Genomic DNA, 10106 nt, shown 5'->3' with positions numbered 1-10106 from the left:
GTCAAGTTTTAGCCTGGCTGTTGGTTGGTTGCCTTGAATCCTTTCTTCAGAAAATAGAGGTGAATATTAGTTCAATACACCAACAGCCATGAGAAGCTTTGACTGAGATGCCAGTGAGGGAGGGCCATGTTTCTCGTTTCTGGGTTGTTGTATTTTTTTTCGGGCTATATGGCCATGGTCTAGAGGCATTCTCTCCTGACGTTTTGCCTGCATCTATGGCAAGCATCCTCAGAGCTAGCGAGGTCTGTTGGAACTAGGAAAAAGGGTTTATATATCTGTGGAATGACCAGGGTGGGACAAAGGACTCTTGTCTGCTGGAGCTAGGTGTGAATGTTTCAACTGACCACCTTGATTAGCATACAATGGGCTGACTGTGCCTGGAGCAAACTTTTATTGAGAGGTTCTCGTTCCTTTCCTGAAATGGAGGCCCTTCCATGAGGAAATGGGAGGGATATGTTGTCCTACATATCGAGGAGAGTCCAGCCTTATATGGCAAACATTTCCTCTGCCTCTGAGGAAGTTTCTTCCTCTCAGAAAAGCCACCTGAGGCGCTTTCGGCCCTTGAGCCACGCATGCGCAGTCAACTCCTTCACCTGAAACTCTCTCCCTGATTCACTCCCTCCATTCCCCCCTCCCTTTCTTTGGCTGTTACAGCAATCGCCGCTCCTCCCCACTCGGTTTCCCTCCCTGTCCTACATTCCAACACCGACCCCCTTCGGGGAAAAAAAGGAAAAAAGCAGACGTTTGGGAGTGGAGGAGGAAAGGGTAAAGAACCATTTCAGAGAAGTCAGCGGGGAAAGTAAAGCACGGGGCGGGCTGGCACTAAACTTCGACAGCGGGGTGGGGCGGGCGCTGCTGGGAAGAGCCTCCGGGAGGGCGGCGCTGGGGAAGAGCAGCTGGAGCGGGCGGAGGGCGGTGCCGGGAAGAGCGGGGGGTTGGGAAAGAGAGCGGGGGGAGGTGCCCGGAAGAGCGCGGCTTCCTCGGCTTCTTTGGCCGGACAGGGCGCGGCGGGGCGGAAGACGGAACAGCCGCAGAAGCCAGGCGCGAGACGGGAGAGCGAGAGCAGAGGGGGGAGGACGAGCAACAGGAACAGCAGGTAACTTTCCCCTTCAGGAGGCGAACTTTTCCCATTTCGGGCCTGGTTTCCTCCACCGTCAAACTTTGGGAGCGTCGCTGCTGGGACTCAGAGGGAGAGAAGGAGAGAGGAGAGGCCTCTTGCCTGCTTAGTATTATTATCCCCCTCAAAGGGAAGGAGGCCAAAGGGGCGCGACGTTTGAGGCCTCTCCGCCGTCCTCTGGGCGGAGGCCTCATTCCAGGGATTTGAGCGCAAGGGGGGGGAGGGGAAGAGGGAGGAAGGGCCCAGCCTCACTTCCGCCAAGAGTTAGTTCTGGTTGTTGGAAGCTTCTCCATAGCCTCCCTCCATTCTTTCCTCCTTGACAGAACTCTCACTCCAACTTCTCTTTCTTTGGGAAGGCCTCCCTCTCCAAAGGGGGAACAATGCTGACTCCTCCTCACGTTGAAAACAAACTTTCAGCTGGGCGTGGGCCTTCATTGTGTGCGCTGGCGCACCAAGTTGGCCCAAGAGTGTGTAAACTTCAATGGAAAGGGGAAAATGCTATTATTATTACTAGCTGTCCCCTGCCACGCGTTGCTGTGGCCCAGTCTGTTGATCTGGAAAATAAAGTAATGAGAAAGTGTTGGTTTCTAATATATGTAATTTATTTCTGCTTGATAATCAGTATTTCTTGCTGTTTCTTTGTCAGTGTTGATGTGGAGATTGTCTGATTTTCCTACTCTGGACCATGCAACATATCACTGTCCTTCTTTAAGGGTCCCTTTCAAATCTATGATATTGTGTGTGAGAATCATATCTATCTATCTATCTATATTTATGGCTGGATGGCTCTTTGTCAGGATTACGTTTTCTTGCCCTGATGAAGGGAGTTGGATTGGATGGCCTTAAGTATTTACTATTGGTCATGGGGCTTCTGTGTGGGAAGTTTCCTCCAATTCTGTCGTTGGTGGGGTTCAGAATGCTCTTTGATTGTAAGGGAACTATAAATCCCAGTAACTACAACTTCCAAATGTCAAGGTCTCTTTCCCTCAAACTCCATCTGAGTTCATATTTGGGCATATGGAATATTCGTGCCAAGTTTGGTCCAGATCCATCATTGTTTGAGTCCACAGTGCTCTCAGGGTGTAGGTGGACTACAAGTCCCAAACTCAAAAACCCCCCAAAAGAATCAATGAATGAAATGTCAATGGCCACCAAATCTTTCTGGTGTTTTGTGCTGGTCATGGGAGTCCTGTGTGCCACATTTGGTTCAATTCCATCATTGGTGGAGTGCAGAATGCTCTTTGATTGTAAGTAAACTATAAATTCCAGCAACTACAACTCCCAAATGACAAAATCATAATTTTTGAGTGATGGTCACTCCTTGTGTTGTGAGACATTTTGTTGCCAAATTTGGTGTGATTTCGTTCATTGGTTATTTTGTTTTTAAGGAACTCATTATGCACAGAGCATTTATATATATATATATATATATATATAGATTATTATTACTAGCTGTCCCCTGCCACGCATTGCTGTGGCCTACATGGGGGTTCTGTGTGGGAGGTTTGGCCCAATTCTATCATTGGTGGGGTTCAGAATGCTCTGTGATTGTAGGTGAACTATCATCATCATCATCATCATTTAATTACTTATTAATCGCCCTCCATCCAAGATGCTCTAGGCGATTTACAAACTAAAATTGTAAAGGATAAAAATACATACATACAGATATTGATAAAATTAACATAGATCAAAAGCTCTAGTAAAAAGCCAAGTCTTAAGTGCTAGGGTAAAAGGCCCTAACTCACGAATGGCTCTCATATAGGGCGGCAAGGAATTCCACAAGGCAGGGGCAGAAATAGAAAAAGCTCTGCGTCTGGTCCTTTCCAGGTGCACTTCTCTAGGACCCGGTATATAAAGTAAGTCACGTTGGGATGGTCGTTGCGACCTCCGACGATGGGAGAATGAGAGATGGTCCCTAAGGTACGATGGACCCTGGCCATAAAGAATTTTAAAGGTCAGAACTAACATCTTATACAGGGCACGGTACTCAGTTGGAAGCCAATGTAAATGTTGCAGCACTGGTGTTATATGGCATTTCATGGGCGTTCTTGTGAGTAACCTGGCTGCCGCATTATGAACAATACGGAACTATCAATCCCTGCAACTCCCAAATGTCAAGTCTATTATCACCAAACTTCACCAGTATTTACATTTAGGCATACTGAGTATTCATGCCAAGTTTGGTCCATATCCATCATTGTTTGAGCCCACAGTGTCCTCTGGATGTAGGTGAACTACTATTCCAAAACCAAAGGACACTGCCCACCAAACCCTTCCAGTATTTTCTGTTGGTCATGGGAGAACTGTGTGCCACGTTTGGTTCAATTCCATCGTTGGTGGGGTTCAGAATGCTCTTTGATTGTAGGTGAACTATAAATCCCAGCAACTACAACTCCCAAATGACAAAATCAATTTTTTTAAATAAAGGACATACATTGGGTTCTTAGGTGTCTTGTGTCCAAATTTGGTGTCAATTCGCCCAGTGGTTTTTGAGTTCTGTTAATCCCACAAACAAACATTACATTTTTATTTATATAGATTTACTAGCCATCCCATGCCATGCATTGCTGTGGCCCAGTCTGTGTATATGTGGTTTTGTGCATGCGTTGTAATGCATTTTTTGGCCTTTTAAGTTGCTTCCACTGTGTTTTTATGAGTGATGGTCACTTGTTGGCCTGATAGGTGTATTGTGTCCAAATTTGGTGTCAATCGTCCAGTGGTTTTCGAGTTATGTTAATCCCACAAACGAACATTACATTTTTATTTATTTGGGTTATTTGAAAAAGTCAGTTTTTTTTTAAAAAAAATGTACAAACTACAAGAAAGGAGATTCCATCTGAACATTAGGAAGAATTTCCTGACTGTGAGAACTATTCAGCAGTGGAACTCTCTGCCTTGGAGTGTGGCGGAGGTTCCTTCTTTGGAAGCTTTTAAACAGAGACTGGATGGCCATCTGTAGGGGGTGTTTTGAATACAACTTTCCTGCTTCTTGGTAGGTGGTTGGACTGGATGGCTCATGAGGTCTCTTCCAACTCTATGATTCTAGGTTGTGGGTGAACTACAACTCACATCGTGCCTGGTTGACCCCGAAAAACTCCCATCAGTACTTAAAGTTTGTTATGTTGGGCAAGTTTGCTGTAGAACAGGCAGGGGCAAACATCAATTTTTTTTAATAAAAAAAATTGAATTTAGGAATTGTGGGAGTTGAAGTCCAAAACACCTGGAGGTCCGAAGTTTGCCAATGCCTGCTCCAGATGCATCATGGGAGGGATTCAGTGTGCTTTCTGGCTACAGGGTAAACTACAACTCCCACTATGGTGAGTCAGTCCTTTCAAATCCTTCCAATAGGTGGAATTGGGTTCTGTGTACCAAGTTTGGTCCAGCTCCATCATTGGTGGAGGTCACAGTTTCTCTGGTTGTGGGTGAACTACAACTCACAGAAAGGAAAGTCAGTTCCCTCCAAACCCCTCCAGTAATCACATTTCGGCATTTCAAGTCTGTGTGCCAAATTTGGTCCAGATCCATCGGTGTTTCGGTGCACAGTGCTCTCTTGATGCCTGTGAACTACAACTCCCCCAAGTCAAGGTGAATTCTCCCCAAAGATCTCCAGTAATTTTTGCTGATCGTGTGGGCTCTGGGTGCTAAATTTGGTCCAATTCCAACTTGGGGTTCAGAGTGCTCATTGATTGCAGGTGAACTATATGTCTCAGTACCCACAACTCCATAATGTCCAAGCCAATTCCTCTCAAAACCCACCAGTATTCAATTTTGGGCATATCAGGTATGCATGCCAAGTTTGGTCCAGATCCATCATTGTTTGGGTTCATAGTGCACTCTGGATATAGGTGAACTACAAGTCCAGTATTTTTTGTTGGTCATGGGGCTTCTGTATGCCAAGTTAGTTCCAGGTTCATTGTTGGTGGAGTTCAGAATGCACTTAGATTGCAGGTGAACTATACATCCCAGTACCCACAACTCCTATAAATAATGTTGACTTCTTCCCAAACCTCTCTAGTATGTTCAGTTGTTGATCAATTGCTCTGTTTGCTGTGTGCCATAGGAAAAAAAATAGGAAAAGGTTATGTGAGAGGCATTGCGTGGGATCATGCAAATTCCACAACAATGGAGAGTCAGAAACACTGGGATGTCTGTGGTGGAGGAAACACATAATATCTAGGATGAAATTTTTCCTGAACAAAATCCTTCACTCAAGTGTTGGGCAGTAGTGCGTTTGTTGGGCAGTAGTGTGTTTATGGAAGTTATTGGCAGGGCTCTTGTACATGTTTGTGGCACTCACTATAACCTGCAATGTCATTGGAGGGAGGGCCATTGGTGTCTCCTGCATAGTGAGAGCTGTTTGTTGAGGCAGAAGCTTGTCTGTGTAAATGGGCACCCCAGCCACATGCACACATACATTTTCACTTTTATTATGTGCATAGATTAATTTATATCCCGCTTTTCTCCCCCATCGGAGATTCAAAGAGGCCAACAACAAGGTATAAAACATACAAGATACATTGGGATAAAAGCGTTGGAAATGACAACCTCCTTCAGGCCTTCTCTAGTAATTATCCTGTTGCTTACTGTTTCCTGTATGTCTATTCTGGTATGCTGCTTCTTTTACTCTATTTATTTACTGTATTTCCCCTGCTCTACCTCAATCCTGAAGGGGACTCAGAGCAGCTTCTAAATTGGTAATGATTCAATGCCACAGTAAACATAAACATACAAATACAATATACATTATATATTAAGATTAATAAAAATCATAAAAATAATAACATATTAAATAATCTGTTAAAAACACAAAACAAAGACCCAAAATCATAATCCAGGAATCATTCCAATCATATTGCAATCACTTTATAGCTGCCTATTGCACTGTACTACTCTACAAATGCTTAGTTCCATAGCCAGATTTTAACTTTCTTTCTAAAGGACAGGAGGGGGGGAGCCGATCTAATTTCCTTGGGATGGGAGTTCCACACCCGAGGGGGCACCACTGAGAAGGCCCTGTCCCTCGTTCCCACCAGCCACAGCTCCAAAGGGGATGGAACTGAGAGCAGGGCCTCCCCAGAAGATCTTAATGTCCAGGCTGGTAAGCTGGGCCAGAACCATTTAAGGCTTTATAGTCTGAAGCCAACGCTTTGAATTATGATTGGGAGCAAATTGGCAGCCAGTGGAGCTGACGCAACAGCGAGGTTTTGTTCTCCCTGTATGCCGCTCCGGTGAGCAATCTGGCCGCCACCCATTGTACTACTTGGGGCTTCCAAACAGTCTTCAAAGGTGATCCATGCTCTTGTTACATCTCGAATAGACTACTGCAACCCCACATAGAGCATGTTGCAATAATCTATTGAAGATGTAACAAGAGCATGTATCACTGCAGCCAAGACTAGCTTCTCAAGGTACAGGCGCAACTGGCACACAAGTTTTAATTGTGCAAAAGCTCCCCTCCCCACTGCCAAATCCCAGGGCTACTGAGACCTTATGAAAGGGGCTGCAGACCATCTGCTGTCTCTCTCTCCTTTTGACTATGTGACCTGTTGATGGCTGTTTTGTTATAAGAGAGATGCCCTGGCACAGAGAATTATCTCAAACACTTTAGAAACTGGACTGATATGTTTTGTACCTGTGTATGCTGAACACATGAAGAATATCAAAGTATTTCATTTTCGTCTCTTGTGTGCATGATTTAAACAAGTTGTTTTATGGGAGAGTATATTTTTGGGCAACTGAAAAACACTTCTAAAGCTTTGCTATTTTTATGCACTGGCAAATATTTGTTTTCCTAACAGATCAGAGATAACAGGTTATTCAGTCAGTGCTGAAACCAGACAGTGCTGGTCTTAACTTATAAATCCCTAGACAACTCGGGCCCAGTCTATTTAAAAGACCGGATCTCCCTCTATGAATCTGCACGAGCCCTGAGATCAACAGGCGAGGCCCTTCTCTCGATCCCAAGACTGTCACAAATACTCAAGCTGCCAGAACTCTCAAGCATCCCATTAAACATTGAAAATATGCAATTCTTTAGATAAATCAACTTCTATTAATGAACATTGAAATCAATTTTATTAGACAATGAAAATCTGTTTTTTTTAATACAGGCAGTCTCAGACTTGCAAGCGGCTCCTAGTTAAGAATGGAAGTGAGACTACAGGAAGTGAAATAAATATACCCCTTAGAAGGGAAATTCACTCCTGAAAGAGTTATTACGTATTTCTATAAAATACACATATTAAAATATATGGAACAAAAAATTAAATACAATAAACAGAATGATAATTTAAAAGTATGGTTTAAATAGGTATTCCCCACTTTACAAATATCCTACTTACAAGCAAAGCCTAGTAAAGAACAGGAGTGAGACAACAGGGACAGAAAGGGAGGTGAAATCTTCTGAACAGAGGCAAAGATAACAAAACAAATACCACAGTGGTGTTAACTCTTCCCTATGCTAATATATCTATATATCTATATATCTATATCTATATATCTATCTATCTATCTATCTATATCTATATCTATCTAGCCAGCTCGAATTAGATTTAAAATGTATCTCTTTTGACTTGCATATAAATTCAACTTAAGAACAAACCAATAGAATCCATCTTGTTTATAATTTGAAAACTGCCTATACAATAAAGCTGCCTTTCATTAATTGTGTTGTATTTGCATTTAATTACTGCATTTCAGTATTAATTTCAACTTAGGTTTATGGTGTGGCATAGTATGAGATGTAGTTTTAGACCTGTTTTTTAATAGTAACCCTCAACAACCAGAAATTATATTTATCTGGCAGCAACTAATCCCCAAAGGTGCTGGTTAACTGACAGCTTACCAGCCAACACTACATTCTCTGTATCCTCAGGACCAGTATCTGCGGTTATTGTAAACTTTATTACATGCATGTGGGTACATAGTTTTTGACGTTAAAAAATCTTATATGGGCCATCAATCTGCTATAAAATTTAATAATCTTGGTTGATTAATATGTGTTGGGTTAATGGATTTGCTTCCAAAAAGTCCCATAATTGTCTAATTCCAATCTGTTCTTTTTCAATGGCCAAGATCACATCGTGTGTTGAAAGTAGTATGTGTTGCGGTCACTTTCTGTAGTATGAAACAAATAGTATTTTGGTGTTATGGAAAGCATGTACAGACTCATCTGTTCATGTGGGAAGGTGTACCCTGGTCCCAATCCTAAGTACAAAATAGTTTGTTGAATATTTGTTTGTATATAACAATAAATTAATATAAATTGGGTTAAAAGTCATCTAATACACTTGATGGTTAAGTGGTGACTTGATTCATTCAAAAATTGATTAGTCGACACAATCTAGTCATGTTTTGTTCAAGATACAAAAAGTCTCATATTAACTGATTTGGTCACTTTTCTTGGAGATCAGTGAGATGTACTATAACTCTTAAGAAATGCACACAGTTAAAAAAACATATTTTCTAAATATGCTGATGACGCAATTTGGGTATTTTCTGACTTTGACCTGATTAATGAGATTTGGATAAACAAGTTACAGGATATATCAACTGTGAATTTACAGGGTAAGGTGCTTTAAGTTAAAGTGGAATTTTGTCATATTTTAGCAACAAACTACAAAATGGAGGTTTCAAATATAGAAATATGCTACAGTTCTTTGATTCATTTGCTTGTCTAAGTGTGAATTTTTTGATTTTATTAATTGAAAATCTCCACAACTAATAATTACAGAATGAGCATTCCTTATCCAAAGTGCTTGGGACCAAAAATGTTTTGGAATTTGATTTTTTTAAAATATATGTATTTGCATTCATATTCATAATCTTGGAGATGGAACCCAAGGCTAAACATGAACCTTATTTATGTTTCATATACACCTTGTACACATAGCTAAAAGGTAATTTATACACATTTAAAATAATTTTGTGCATCAAAAGGTGTGTACTTTGAATGATCAGATAGCAATGGTGTCATTATCCCAACCACCCATGAGGAAAATTTTGGATTTTGGAGTATGTTGGATTTCCAGATAAGGAATTTCAAATGACAACGGCATGATGATTTTTTTTAAAAAATCTCAGATTTCTGAATTATGTGATGAGAACTAGCCAGTACAAAGTGAAAGTATTTGGACTGAGAATGAAAGATTGGGGCAGAGGGAAATTCCTCGCTGCTAGTTGGCTGTACAGTCAGCCCCCATTTTTGCCAGTTTCACTTTTGCAAATTTGATTATTTGCTGCCACATGTGCTGGTTCCCTCTGATTTTTAAATAGGGAATGCATAGCTTGCGAGACTGAGAGAGACAGCAAATGTGCAATGAAAATTGTAAATCCCTTTTAAAAAAAATAGCATAGGGCAACAGCAAAGGTGACAGGTGGAGATGCGAAGGCAAAAAACATTCATAGAGAAATCAGATGCCAGACATGTAATCCAAACTCCTCACCTCCCCCCAAAAACGTGGAGAGCTGTTTGTATTTCATAAACCACCTAATATTAGTTAAGAAGTAGTATGAGAGGACTGTAATGGTTTCCCACTCCTGTGTGCCAGTTTCATGTGTGTTGAAAACATTAAATCTTATAACATTTAACTTCTAAAGCATCAATATCAAATTTTCAGAAACCTAGGTGTTTTGTAACGCTGAGGGATGCCTCACCTTTGATAAATGATCCTCTGAGTCTTTGTATGGTGAGATAAGGTTTGTGAGAGAATGATATGTATTGGGCCAACTTCTCATTAGTTTTATTTGTTGAATGATTTCACTCCTAGAGTTTGCAGAATTTTAAATCTCTTGGAAAACCCAGTTCTGAGGATTTTTCCAGCCCTGTCTAACTTGGTCCTACATGGCTGTCTTTTGCTATCCTTTGGTTCATGGCTTGCAGGTCTAGCACAGGGGACTTGTCTCTCCCCTAACAAAGCAGATAACTATTCATGGAACAAATTCTGAATTCCCTCCATATGTTTGCCACAGGTAAAACAAAGCATGT

At 41.5% G+C, this 10106-nt stretch overlaps 1 protein-coding gene across 1 annotated transcript in view; it reads left to right on the top strand.

Annotated features, from left to right (window-relative positions):
- The first annotated feature begins 942 nt into the window (after positions 1 to 942).
- Positions 943 to 10106, top strand: part of CTNNA1 (catenin alpha 1) — an 82341-nt gene continuing 73177 nt past the window's right edge. Inside the window, exon 1 of the mRNA XM_060786380.2 lies at positions 943 to 1096. The gene's annotated coding sequence lies outside the window, so the exon portion shown is untranslated. The remainder of the gene's footprint in view (positions 1097 to 10106) is intronic.

The sequence above is a fragment of the Anolis sagrei genome, chromosome 1 (assembly GCF_037176765.1).
Source record: "Anolis sagrei isolate rAnoSag1 chromosome 1, rAnoSag1.mat, whole genome shotgun sequence".
NCBI lineage: Eukaryota > Metazoa > Chordata > Lepidosauria > Squamata > Dactyloidae > Anolis > Anolis sagrei.
This window is presented reverse-complemented; position numbering and strand designations above follow the sequence as displayed.